Here is a 15,666-nt window from a genome sequence, read left to right as displayed (position 1 = left end):
AGGTCCAACAAACATGCGAAAGATGATGTAAACAAATCATGAAAAAGGGGAAATTTAAACTGACAAGTAAGTACTATTGAATTGAATATAAATGTTCAAGAGCGATTCACGACCACTGAAAAATAACATGCAAGCGTAAATAATTTCAGAACAATATCCGTGTCGAACAACAAACAAATGACCCCCCCCCCCCCCCTTTTCAGGCTGAAAATTAATTATAAATGCAACCAAAGGCATAGCTCATGGTACTTTTATTATGTAATAGATTTGAAGTTTGTGGACCTGAGAAATATTTCATCTGCATAGGGTTCAGACCATTTATAAATTTGAGTTTAATTTTTCATTAGAATAGATTTTGTCACACGACTGCCAAATTCGGTATTCAAATAAATGAATCATAACCTTATACTGGGAGTAAAGGTTATGATTCATGGAAGTAAAGGTTTATATACATGTAAGACATGTAATACACCTTATCGCTATTTGTCCACCATTACTGGATATCTAGTCCAAATAATTATGACGTCTTGAAAGGCTAATATGAGGCAGGCGTAACCTGTGAATGGGGACGAAGTCTGTATGTATTATTTTTTTCATTCAAAATGGTGATAAAAGAAAACGAAATACCGTGCGTAAAGTTCCCGATTTTTGTTCTGTTGTTAGGGAATTAGCTGTGACGTTCTTTAAGTTATGACGTCATATTCGATGTAAACAAAAGAAACGCTTTCATCAGGTAACGTTTTTCTTTCATATCAAACAATTATTAAAATTGAATTTGTATTGAGATCCAATGTTATATTTTACTAGACTGATAAATAAAAAAATTTTTAAAGTCTCATGCAAACAAGACAGTTATCTGTGCAAATGCGGGGAAAACCGGAACAGGAAGTAGATCTGAAAAAAAGTAGTACAATGAAAAATTCGGGAAATTTTCCAGATTTTTTTTTTTTATTGATTTTTCTACCGTAATTGGGGACTTCGTCCCCATAATATGAGGCAGGCATAACCTGTGAATGGGGACGAAGTCTTTATGTATTATTTTCTTAATTCAATCATGTTGATAAAAGAAACCGAAATACCGTACGTAACGTTCCCGATTTTGGTTCTGTTGTTAGGGAATTAGCTGTGACGTTCTTTAAGTTATGACGTCATATTCGATGTAAACAAAAGAAACGCTTTCATCAGGTAACGTAACGTTTTTTTTCATATCAAACAATTATTAAAATTGAATTTGTATTGAGATCCAATCTTATGTTTTACTAGACTGATAAATATAAAAAAAATTAAAGTCTCATGCAAACAAGACAGATTTCTGCGCAAATGCGGGAAAACCGGAACAGGAACTAGATCTGAAAAAAAAGTTAACGATTTTGAGTTCATTAGTACAATGAAAAATTCGGGAAATTTTCCCAGATTTTTTTTTTTTTTTTTTTTCATTGATTTTTCTACCGTAATTGGGGTCTTCGTCCCCATATTATATTTTTTTTCTTTGACGCCTTACATCAACAAAGTAAGGCGTCAAAGAAAAAAAATATAATAGCCTTTCAAGACGTCATAATTATTTGGACTACTGGATATCACACAGGTTCCCGTACATTTTGACATCATAAAACAAAATATCTGATGTTACAATGGAAAAGTGATTGTTGAATGCGTCAAAAGGTCAAGCGACCAGGTCGGCCGGCCAAGTAGGCTAATAGCGATGAGGTGTATAACATGCATATGCAAAAAGAATTTTCTTGTTGTAAACCTGGAGTATTCAAATGTGAATGGAGTTAATTTTGCCGGGATTCCAGTTATAATATTTTTGGTAAAGCATGTACACTTAAAATTTAGACATGGTTAGAACAAAACCCATATATATAAAAAAAAGATGTGGTATGATTGCTTGGATGAGACAACTTCAATGTATCCAAAAAGAGACCAAAATTGCACCTACATAAACAGCTATAGGTCACCGTACGGCCTTCAACAATAAGCAAAGCCCATACCACATACATGTATATATATACTAGTCAGCAATGAAGGCCCAGATTTGACAATGTAAATTGTACATGATGTACATGTACAACAATTCAAACAAGAAAACAACAGCCTTATTTGTACATGTATATAAAAAAATGAATGAAAAACAAATATGTAACACATAAACAAATGACAACCACTGAATTACAGGCTCCTGACTTGGGACAGACACATACATGAATAATGTGGCAAGTTTAAACAAGTTAGCAGGATCTAGACCGTATACATTATTTTTTAAAATGAATCATTTCACAAAACTACCTTTCTTACCAATGGTCTGGATTGAGGGTCCTTCATTTCATTCCTAACTAATTCTTTATACCATTTATCTCTATTTATTTTTTCCCATTTTTCTGTACTTCTTATAATTTAACAACCCAGTTTTTCTTCATTGTTACATGTATGTCTATTTTCTTTTATTTACAAATGTATTGTGACTCATAAAGTGGCGAAAAGTATATTGTTTTGGCGAAAGAGGTGGCGAAAAAAATAATTGACCCAGGGGAAACCCTGATTGTGAACATTACATGCATTATTCTCTATTCTTCATGTTCTTTAAAACTTTTCCTTACCCCCCTATAATATATTTGATCCCACAGAATCTTCATGAGAGATAAACAAAACTTTTACTACCTAAACAGGAAAAGTGGTCTTGTCATAAAGTGATATTTTTCTAAATTTAAAAGCTTGTTAGGGGTCTACACAGTTATTTCGAAGTGCATTTCTTTAATATGTAAAAGACATTAAATGCAAACTTTAAAAAATTACACCTGAACTAAGTGGGTGTCATTTTCTTTTCAATGATGGCTTCAGACATTTTTTATGTTTTTTAGGTGGTCCATTCATGACCAAAAGTTACAGTATAATTTCAACTCTTTTAAAAATACTTCCTCTTTAAGGCATATTTATTAAAGGTGAAGAAAAAATATTTTAAGATATGTAATCAAATTTACAAAAATGATTATATAATTGATATTCATGTGGAACGCATGGTACAATGTAATGTCATGCACACAAGAGTCTTTATTTTGTAAATAAAGATAAAATCAAAGGATGTTTCTAAAGTGTAATAGGATAGTAGTAACTAACTGATCATCTTAACCAACTTTGTATGACCAGAGATTACTAAATTAAAAGCCTACGGACCAAGTTTCATGGCAATTATAAGATATATATTATAGACAAAATGTTTTTACAGACTATATTGATGTACATGTATCTGATATATGTAGAATGTTTAATAATTATTCAAAAGTCAAAATTATACAAATGTATAAGTACAAATGTATGTGACTTTTAGCATGTTTAGTAGGTTTTTGAATGAAAAAAAGGGGGGGGGGGGGCTTGTATGAAGAGGTGATATTTTCCTGCAATTTAAAACCTCATGAATGTTTTTGTTGTATAAAAACAAATTTTTCCCTGGGCTGCCTCTGAATCCTCCCATATGTTTAAAATGTACTTTAAATAAAAAGGAATTATTTTTTTTTGGGGGGGGGGGGGGTGATTTTTATTGCATGTAATTTAAGTCTCAAGAGGCATACATGTATATTTGAACCACTTACTATCCTACAGTAGAAAAGAAAAATAACATGTGAAATACAGCAGTTACAAAAAATATTGTAAAATGTGAATATACTGAATTAAACCTTTAATTTTATGACAGACTTTATGTACATACAAACCTCATCACATATTTTTTGCTCCATTAAGTTTGTAAAACAAGGGTCCTGACTATTCATACAACTCATTCTGCAAATTTATCTGTGATAATCTACTTTTTGCTAGATTTAGAGTTCAAAAATTAATAATACAAATTGATAAAACCCCTATGTTGTACCAAATTACACCACTGTCCCATGGCCAGGTTAAGGGGAAGGATGGTCACCTTTAAACATTAACCTCACAACATTATGTATATGACAGAAGTGGCTCATTATGTATGTGCCTGTCCCAAGTCAAGAACCTGTAATTCAGACAGTGGTTGTCTTTTGTTGTGTCACATATTTTTTTTAGTTCATCATTTTGTACATTTATATGCCTTCAGTTTTCTCATTTGAATTGTTTTTCATTAGTCATTGAAGGGACTTTTACATCTCACTATGAGATAACGGCTTTTGATCTGTAGCTGTTAACTTCTGTGTCATTTTGTCTATTGCGGAGAGTTGCCTCATAAACAATCAATTATCATACCATATCTTCCTTTTGTATTGAAACACAAATATTGACACATAAAAACCTTTTAGATAGAAAGTCAGATTGAGACTTATGGATAAAAACTAAGCAGACTGTCAGCTCACAGTTTGCATATGTTGTCACAAATATGGTTTTAGCACAATAATTGCCAGATGCTCCGCAGGACACAGCTTTATCCAACCGCAGAGGTCAACCCCTCTTAGAACAATGAACAACTTCTGTCATTTATTTTGCTACAAAAATATCTCGGATGGCAGATGACCCGCAAATTTTATTTCAATTTTATAAAATAGAGACATCAAGCTATACAGTATGAAAAAATGAGCCACTTCTGTCATTTATTTTGCTCTGAAAATTCAATCAAAGAGATTTTATGTCTGTTTTTCCTATATTTAGCCTATTTGCACTCATTTTCAGAGGTCAAAAAATCTCTTGGATGGCCGGTGACCCCCAAATTTTATTACAGTTTATAAAATAGAGACATCAAGCTATACAGTATGAAAAAATGAGCAACTTCTGTCATTTATTTTGCTCTGAAAATTCAATCAAAGAGATTTTATGTCTGTTTTTCCTATATTTAGCCTATTTGCACTCATTTTCAGAGGTCAAAAAATCTCTTGGGTGGCCGGTCACCCCCAAATTTTATTTCAATTTTATCAGTATATAAAATATAGACATCAAGCTATACAGTATGAAAAAATGAGTCACTTCTGTCGTTTATTTTGCTCTGAAAATTCAATCAAAGAGATTTTATGTCTGTTTTTCCTACATTTAGCCTATTTGTACTCATTTTCAGATGTCAAAAAATCTTTTGGATGGCCGGTGACCTCCAAATTTTATTTCAATTTTATCAAATAGAGACATCAAGCTATACAGTATGAAAAAATGAGCCACTTCTGTCATTTATTTTGCTCTGAAAATTCAATCAAAGAGATTTTATGTCTGTTTTTCCTATATGTAGCCTATTTGCACTCATTTTCAGAGGTAAAAAAACTCTTGGATGGCCGGTCACCCCCAAATTTTATTTCAATTTTATCAGTATATAAAATATAGACATCAAGCTATACAGTATGAAAAAATGAGTCACTTCTGTCGTTTATTTTGCTCTGAAAATTCAATCAAAGAGATTTTATGTCTGTTTTTCATACATTTAGCCTATTTGCACTCATTTTCAGATGTCAAAAAATCTTTTGGATGGCCGGTGACCTCCAAATTTTATTTCAATTTTATCAAATAGAGACATCAAGCTATACAGTATGAAAAAATGAGCCACTTCTGTCATTTATTTTGCTCTGAAAATTCAATCAAAGAGATTTTATGTCTGTTTTTCCTATATGTAGCCTATTTGCACTCATTTTCAGAGGTAAAAAAACTCTTGGATGGCCGGTGACCCCCAAATTTTATTTCAATTTTATAAAATAGAGACATCAAGCTATACAGTATGAAAAAATGAGCCACTTCTGTCGTTTATTTTGCTCTGAAAATTCAATCAAAGAGATTTTATGTCTGTTTTTCCTATATTTAGCCTATTTGCACTCATTTTCAGAGGTCAAAAAATCTCTTGGGTGGCCGGTGACCCCCAAATTTTATTTCAATTTTATAAAATAGAGACATCAAGCTATACAGTATGAAAAAATGAGCCACTTCTGTCGTTTATTTTGCTCTGAAAATTCGATCAAAGAGATTTTATGTCTGTTTTTCCTATATTTAGCCTATTTGCACTCATTTTCAGAGGTCAAAAAATCTCTTGGATGGCCGGTGACCCCCAAATTTTATTTCAATTTCATAAAATAGAGACATCAAGCTATACAGTATGAAAAAATGAGCCACTTCTGTCGTTTATTTTGCTCTGAAAATTCAATCAAAGAGATTGTATGTCTGTTTTTCCTATATTTAGCCTATTTGCACTCATTTTCAGAGGTCAAAAAATCTCTTGGATGGCCGGTGACCCCCAAATTTTATTTCAATCTTATAAAATAGAGACATCAAGCTATACAGTATGAAAACATTAGCCACTTCTGTCATTTATTTTGCTCTGAAATTTCAATCAAAGTGTATTTGTGTCCATTTTCCTTATAATTTCCTATAACCTATTTGCACTCATTTTCAGAGGTCAAAATATCTCTTAGATGGCCGGTGACCCCCATTTTTTTTTGCATTTTTTCATTTATAATACTTCAAAGTTAAATTTCACAAAGTATAAGAAAATTATGAAGTTTTTTTTCCATACCCCTGAACTACTATAAAAGTATAAATAGTAATTTAGTGGTTAGCACTAAACAACTGTCAGTGGGGACCTATACAAATATTTAGCTGATAACTGTTCAAAACGGCATCGCATGTCCAACATGTTAAAAGGTCTGTGGAAATGATATTAAGGCGGTAGAGTGTGATATATGTAATTCGTGGCAACATTATATACAGGCATTAATGATTAAAAGAGAGTCGAAAGATACCAAAGGGACGGCCAAACTCACAAATTCAAAATAAACTGACAACGCCATTGCCATAAATGTAAAAGGCAAACAGACAAAGAATAGTACACATGACACTACATAGAAAACTAAAGAATAAACAGCACGAACTCAACCAAAAATTAGAGGTGATCTCAGGTGCTCCGGAAGAGTAAGCAGATTCTGCTCCACATGTGGGATCCGTAGATTTAGAGATATTTAAGCTATTAAAAATTATTTAACAGCAAATTCTGTCTGTATAATTTGCAAATATTTGAAAGATTTGCAGTCTGATTGGGCAGTAGGAGGTTCAAACCCTGAAATAAGTAAAGTCTCAAATAAGGATGAGGAAACCTCTTTAAAAACGCCAAGGTCATCCATAGCAAGTGTTCCTAAAGAACTAAAAGATAATATAACAAATACTATTGTTACACATGCGGAGACTTTCCCCATGGTTCACGGGCTCGTTGTTTTGGGTTTTCCTATAATACAAAAATACAATAGGCTGTTTTCCAATCATACCATGAATGGTGAGTAGATAATTAGGGATACGGTAATATTCGATATAGTTCGGTACAAATAGGTTCAAGCATCTTAAAAGAAGAAACAATATCTCTAAGATTACAACTTCTTCATAATGATAAAGGAATTAGGCAAAAGGACAGTCATAAGCTACAAACAGCAGTTTTCACGCAGAAAAACAACTTTCAGCTGGTAGAGCCTATGATATAAAACTGGAAAATGATATAAGGGACTTAAAGCACTCTCTGTTATTTGACAAACAAAAACAAAGTTCGAGCGAGAATGCTCATAACTACAAACAATGCACACTTAGTGATATAAATAATAAATCAGATTCTAAATTAAAATTAAAAGTTGATTTCCTGAACAGAGGATGAGGCCAATGGAGTTGGAAATTTGAAAACAAGATAATAAAATAAGTAATCTAAGTGATTAACTGTTTCACTTAAGATTTGACAATTATAATCAATGAACACGTTCCCGGCAAAGACATACTAGAGAGAGGCAAAATAAAGTATAGGACCAATAGAAAAGGCAGAACCCAATTTAAATAAACATAATGAAAACCAGCATTGCAACTTTCAGGACGATTTCTCAGATTTCGAGGTGGGGGCATGTAATTTCGACATGATGAATTTCAACCACTGATACTAGTGGCAGCGAAAATGATGCGAATTCAGTGATAGATGGTCAAACAAATAATAGTGATAATTTGTTAAGGTATATACATTCCAGGGGGAAACAAAATGTCAAACACAAGCAAGGAAAAGATTTCACGAGGAGTAGGAGGAAATATTTATACCGCCAAGAAAGCAAATGAAACAATTACTGCCGAGATTCCAACGTATTCAACAGTAAAAGTAAGGGTGCACATAGAGAGACAATCTAATGACGTTCATAACTGATCAAACAACAAAAATGTAAGAAACGTTATCAAAGAGTGTCATGGAGATAAGAATAACGAAAACTGTATAGATCGTGTGTTAAACATATTATCTTTTCATATCAAAGTTTTTTCGATTTTATAAAATGTTACTATCTATGTGAGAGATAATAGCTAAAATAGTTATGTGACGAGAACATAAATAAAGGCAACAGTAGTATACCGCTGTTCAAAACTCATAAATCCATGGACAAAAAACAAAATCGGGGTAACAAACCAAAACCGAGGAAAACGCATTAAATATAAGAGGAGAACAACGACACAACACCGAAACGCAACACACATAGAAACGGACCAAGAATACAATTGAGTACATTGAAGGCGTCTATCAGAAGTAAGTAAAATGTCTCAGTAGAAACACAATCATGATGATATCCTAAGGCATATACATATTCGCATTACCGAAAAAGAGTGGTTACACAATGTATACTAAAATATGTGCAACATAGCGGATGCCATAAGTGGAGCAAGATCTGCTTATTTGTCATGAGTACCTGATATTACCAGTAGTTTTTCTAGGGTTTCGTGTCAAAAGTTTTCTTTGTTGCGTTTTTTCAGACGGTTGTTTGTCCTTCTGCCTTTTGCAATGGCTTTGACAATGTATTTTCGACATATGAGTTTAAATGAATCAACCTTCTCTCTTTAGTAACATGGTTACTTAACTCTAACGTTTATGATTTTGTTGCATGGCATTGCACCCATAAAATAACATCATGGAGAAAGATCTGTCGGGGTAATTTGGCTTTGCTACCGGCAGTAAAACCCTTAGCAAATTTGGTGTCCGTTTGACTGTGGGGGATGGATAATTAGCAGCCATGTTCGTTATGGTTTGTTAAAACAACAATTGTTGGATGTATAAATATGCAGCCACTACTGGTTAGAATGGGCACACTAACTATACGAGTAGATGGCCCGTGGTCAAATAATAACTCGTTTTCCTCGCGTTAACCCTTGTGCCAACTCTTTTAGAAATCGAAGGTGGCCTGTTGTTATACTAAATTACTGCCCGTTTTCAACATTTCAAGTGGCTAGTATACATTTCCAGCTTACCTACTTTTGAAGTATTTTAACTTCCTTTCCGATCACACGTGAGCATTAACTAATTGTCACCGTACAGGAACCAAGTAGCAATCAATCAGTCAGTCAGTCAATCGATTAGATAAAAACAAAAACATTTGCAAGGAAGTATGTGTCTGATAATTGCTTGGAAGATGTTCATGAAGGGCCAGTATTGCCTTTTTTAAAATTTGTTTTCAGCATTATAAGTTTTAAAATCTTTAGATACATGTAGAATATTTAAAAAATGTTTCAATCGGAATTTGAATTTAACAGTGGGGATTTTTAAGTCCGGCTTTGCATGCTTAAATAGATCTAAGGTCTTTTGAGGGTTTGTTGTAGCATCATTTTTATAGACCCAACAATATAAAGTTGTTTGTAAGGACACGTGTGTTATTTGGGTACCCAGTATTTTTTAAAAGGAAGATACAATTCTATATAAAATAGAAATGAAAGTTAAAATAACGTGTATGTAAAGCAGTTACAGACAACAGTGCGGAATTTTTTTATCGATTTATCAGCACTCCATTTCTTTGTTATTCGGCACAGCAACAATATCTATTAACACACATTAATGTATCATTACAGAACCAATCACCATATACATACGACCAGACTTCGATAGGCATTCCAATATATGCACCTCCTACACATGTTGATCTGAAATTATAAGACAAAAATGTTGTGTTTGTCTTGTCCTTTTTCTCAAAACAGTTCATAGAAAAGTACCAAAAAGTCTTAAAGATATGTATTCAATGTCGACTTCGCAAATAATACAAGATTGTCTATAGCTATAAATTCTAGATCCTGAAGTTGTGTTTTATCTTATTCATTTTACAGTTTTCTTTGTATTTGTCTTCGAGCTATTATGTCTCTTTTAGCCGTACTATTTGACGTGACATGATATTTATACATCCTGCTATCATAGTTTTGACTCAGCGTGTCAAAGAGTATTTAAACATCTACAAAGGTACTCAAAAGTTTAGGCAAACCATGTTTAAGTTGATTTTTTAATAAAAATTTGATTTTTTAGATACAAAAATTGAAAAAAAATCTCGTTTTTTTTTTAACTTGTTCCGTTGGTTGATAACGTTTGATTTTGACAGTTTGAAAGACTTCCCTTTTTGAATTTGCTTTGGAATTCTGTATAGTTGATTTTTTTTATGGTACGCAAAACGTACTTTTCACATTACCGTTCACTCAAAATGGATGCTTTTTATTAGGAAAAATATTTATTAGTGTATAAAAACCTTACAAATAAAGTAGTACACAAGGTCATATTTTTCTCTGACTGTTTATGACGTCTTTACACTAAATCTATTGGATGTTGGATGTGTACGGATTGATAATTTATTCTTAGATGCATGATTTTTTTTATAAGATGTTAGTGGCTTTGATCTATCTGTCAGTAACTGCGAATACTCTCATATCTGTACTTAGTGTCTTTTTGTTGTTTGGATGTACAAGCACCCGGCCACGTCCACTTTTATTTGTAGTATTTGTATTTTTATCCATCTGATGAGTTAAACCTCTTTCTAGTGATTTTTATAGTTCGTTCTTATGGTGTACTGTTACACCACTGTCCCAGGTTAGGGGGATGTTTGGGGTTCCGCTAACATGTTTAACCCCGCCACATTCTACATGTATGTGCCTGTCCAAAGTCAGAAGTCTGTGATTCTTTTTGTTGTTTGGATGTCCAAGCACCCGGCCACGTCCACTTTTATTTGTAGTATTTGTATTTTTATCCATCTGATGAGTTAAACCTCTTTCTAGTGATTTTTATAGTTCGTTCTTATGGTGTACTGTTACACCACTGTCCCAGGTTAGGGGGATGTTTGGAGTTCCGCTAACATGTTTAACCCCGCCACATTCTACATGTATGTGCCTGTCCAAAGTCAGAAGTCTGTGATTCTTTTTGTTGTTTGGATGTACAAGCACCCGGCCACGTCAACTTTTATTTGTAGTATTTGTATTTTTATCCATCTGATGAGTTAAACCTCTTTCTAGTGATTTTTATAGTTCGTTCTTATGGTGTACTGTTACACCACTGTCCCAGGTTAGGGGGATGTTTGGGGTCCCGCTAACATATTTAACCCCGCCACATTCTACATGTATGTGCCTGTCCCAAGTCAGAAGCCTGTGATTCAGTGGTTGTCGTTTGTTTATGTGTTACATATTTGTTTTTTTTAGGTTCATTTTTTGTACATAAATTAGGCCGTTAGTTTTCTCGATTGAATTGTTTTACATTGTCATTTCGAGACCTGTTATAGCTGACTGTACGGTATGAACTTTGCTCATTGTTGAAGGCCGTACGGTGACCTATATTTGTTAATTTCTGTGTCATTTGGTCTCTTGTGGAGAGTTGTCTCATTGGCAATCATACCACATCTTCTTTTTTATATAGTATATTTGTTATATGAACACAAGTCGACTGATTGCAGGAAAAGAAAGATGGTGCACTTTTATGTCATTCTGGTATATTTCTATTATGAATTACAAAATATGTTGAACCACAAACGTCAAAATCATTCAATCGCGTAGTGGAATTAACTAATTGTGGATTCTTATAATTTCTATATAATTTTTGGACTATTTTAAATCTCGGTCTATCTCGAAATTTATTCTTACATACTTTTGATTTTTTAACCCTGTATGCAATCATTGCCTATGAGACATTTTGAAATTGTTTGTATGTACATTGAACGAAAAATATATGTGACGTATAAAATTATCTGACGTCAGACTTTCAAATCAATTGTGTACAATTTGGAAATTAGTATGGCGTTCATTATCACTGAACTAGTATATATTTGTTTAGGGGCCAGCTGAAGGACGCCTCCGGGTGCGGGAATTTCTCGCTATATTGAAGACCTGTTGGTGACCTTCTGCTGTTGTTTTTTATTTGGTCGGGTTGTTGTCTCTTTGACACCTTCCCCATTTCCATTCTCAATTTTATTGTAGATATATGTTTTTTGTGCTCTGTTAAATTGTTCCTTAATCATTTTAAAATTGTTACACGATGATGACTGCTGTACCCATATTTTGACTATTTTATGTATTGTGTCTGTTTAGTTAACGCATCATTGTAAATATAACGGAATTTGATGAGACTGTCATCAAAGTGAGTGGGTAAGCGCTATAAAACCAGGTTTAATCCACCATTTTCTACATTTTAAAATGTCTGTATCAAGTCGGGAATATGACAGTTCTTGTCCATTCGTTTTTGATGTGATTTGTTATTTGATTTTGCCATGTGATTATGGACTATCCGAATTGATTTTCCTCTAAGTTCATTTTTTTGTGATTTTACTTTTTTTTTTAAACAAAATATGCTTCACTCAAAACCTAAAACAAAACTATAAAAAAGAAACATCCATTTCTTAAATAAAATAAATATTCACTTGTTATTTTTTCCTTTACATTCTTGAGCACAGTTGTGATTTGGATTGCATGGTCTTTTAAGTGCTTGAACATACTTCTCCATGGGTAGTAGTGATTTGCACAATGCCAAAGCTCTGTCATAACTGCTTGTATCATCAGTGTCTACAAAATCAGATATGTTATTTCTCAATGTATTTATTATATACCATTTCATGAAGATATATTTGTTGGTTAGACTTTCAAAGGAATGTAGAGGTAGAAAAAGTGTAACACGCGTTATCATCGCTACACTATGGCGTCAGGTTAGGCTTGATGTTATTATGTATTACATACAAAACCTGGTGGCCTCGAAGCATGAATCAGATGATACTGTACATGTATTTTTTGCCTTGCTGTAATTGAATGCTGAAATATCGATTGCAACCATATCCACTCTCGACAGTTAAATTTTAAATATTTAAAACGCTCGGACAAGCCTCGCCTTTAAAATTTGAAATTTTAACTGTCTCGAGTGGTTAAATATCGTATAAAAGTGACAGTTTTCATCATTATTACCTAATTATAAAGAAAGGATAACAACAGATAAACGTAGGGTGTTTATGTTATAGAAACGTAACTTAAATAAAGCCTATAAATCAGCAGGAAGGTATTCGATTCGTTTCCCCAATTAAATTGCATTTATTTCTGCTTAGTCAGCAAGAGCCTCATTCCCACTGCTACATGAGAAATCATTATCAAATAAAAAATTAAGACAGTTAAACTGTACATAGATTTGAATTGAGGAGAGAGGTGTAGGCACTGATCTGAGTGTATAGATTACAGCTAAATCGTATAGGGAAAGTGGAAGTGTTCTATTGATCACTAGCATGTAACCAATAATTAAGCACACTTTTTTAATTTCTTTTGTACCATTTAGCATGGACTGTTTTTTTCATTTATATATTGAGTAAAAATCAAATTTAAGTTTTTTTTCAATGGAAGAAATATACATTTGCTTTCAGACATATGTTATTTTGATGTTTAGGTTTAAGTTTAATAGTTGGTTATATAAATTAAAGGATATAGCCAAATTAAAAAAACAAGTCCCCAATCAGGAATCTGATGTTCAGTAGTTGTCGTTTGTTGAAGTTGTTCATACGTGTTTTCGTTTTTTTATGTAGATAAGACCTGTGGAATTCCTGTTTGAATGATTTTACACTAGTAATTTGTGGGGCCCTGTATAGCTTGCTGTTCGGTGTGAGCTAAGGCTCAATGTTGAAGACCGTTACTTGACCTTTAATGGTTTCCTTTTATAAATTTTGACTTGAATGGAGAGTTGTCTCATTGGCACTCATACATCTTATTATATCTATCTGTAATTGAAGTATATTCATACTTACACGCTTTGGTGAGTTGTTTCACCTGTTGGTCAGTAAAATTGTGACTGAAAGTGTAATTTTCGAACTCAAGACCTAAGTTTTGTAGCCTGAAATCTACAGTGTCAAGCTTATGTGTTGTTATCAATGTTTTATTTAACAAAGCAAGGAAGTCCTGGCCCCTGGCATCAGTAATTAATGTTAGTGAATTAATCTTTGATTTCATTACACTCATGTCATTTTGTAGTGATATTACACCGTGAATGTTTGCTGCTGCACTTGACTGAATCCAATTGTTTAGTTTTTCTGTTGTTTTCTTCGTATCGTTACTACATTTCCACAACTGTTCTCGAAGATAGGCATAGTCAGTATTTAGTCGTGTGTTGTTAGCCTCTAAAATAACTTTACTTTGTTTTACCAAATCAACCTCGTTTTTCAATACAGCGATGGTTCTGTTGAGATAGATAACCTCTGATTTAAAATTTACGAGTTCTCGGCTTTCACTTTTGGATATGTTGGTTAACGTCAAGAGTTCTTGTCGCAGCTGTTCCACAGTATTTTCAAGTTGAATCCTGTATGCTCGTTCCTCCCGGATCATATCTATAGTTGTTATATAATGTTGGTCAGTCAGTACAGTTCCAGCACTCGACTGTGTTTGGTTAATGTTTGGTAAAATTAACCCTCTGGCACCGAGAAAGACAAAAGTCATGTTCAATACTTTTAAAGAAAGCATTTCTTACCGTTCGATGTTGGTGTTTAGGTGTAAATGTTTAAAATAAATTCTTATCGATATCGGATTTGAACTAGATTAAATGCATGACTATAGATATACTACAAATAGGTTATCTGGAATTATAGAAAATTAAAATTTCAAACCAAAATGAATTCCTGCTCGAGAGAAATTATATTGCGAATTTCACAATAACATTAATTTATAGAGATTACATGATCACATATACACAAAGTATGCTGCGGCTGTTAAATTGCTGAATACCGAAATAAAAATATCAGTAGATCTTCTGAATTGGCATGATAATTCAAATCAGAATACATAAGAATTATAACGATCATTGTTATTTAGTACCCTTGTATCGAAACATTGAATGGTTATTGACGGATTCCGACAAACAGTCTTTGCTATTATCTATTAATGCGGCGTTAGTAACGGAGTATCAGGGAATACACATTAAAAAAACGCATCCAAGACTTTCCACACAGAACATTGTTTTTAACAACTCGTTGAAAGTTTCATTTAAATATTGAGAAACCATGGCTTCAAGACTCTTGACAAAAATTGGCCAATGTAAAATTTAGTTTTTCTTTTCACATATTGTCGGTCATGTATCTTTTCAGATATATTGATATGTTGTGCCTTTTTCAACTGGTTTTAATAGTTTATTCTTACTAAATACATACATCCATATCTTGGGAATTGAAAGCTTTTAGTGAAAGTTTAATCAAGAAAAGCGCTTGAGAAACGGTAATTATATAAAATCTTACTTTCATTTTACCGAATTGTAACAGATATATCCTTGGAAAGTTTTTTTTAAATATTTTAAGCTGGTTATGAGATAGCTTTTTACATAACGGGGGCATGTATTACATTCCAATGATTACTCTGAGATTTATTAATGGATGTACTAATTTTGTCTCAATAATTATAACCTGTGTAATTGGTTAAAACTCATTAGAGCATAAAGCATCGACAAAAGATGCTATTATGAGCGAGCATGTGCAA

This window comes from Mytilus trossulus, chromosome 12 (genome assembly GCF_036588685.1).
Source record: "Mytilus trossulus isolate FHL-02 chromosome 12, PNRI_Mtr1.1.1.hap1, whole genome shotgun sequence".
NCBI lineage: Eukaryota > Metazoa > Mollusca > Bivalvia > Mytilida > Mytilidae > Mytilus > Mytilus trossulus.
The sequence above is the reverse complement of the archived record's forward strand: the minus strand, read 5'-3'. Positions refer to the sequence as shown.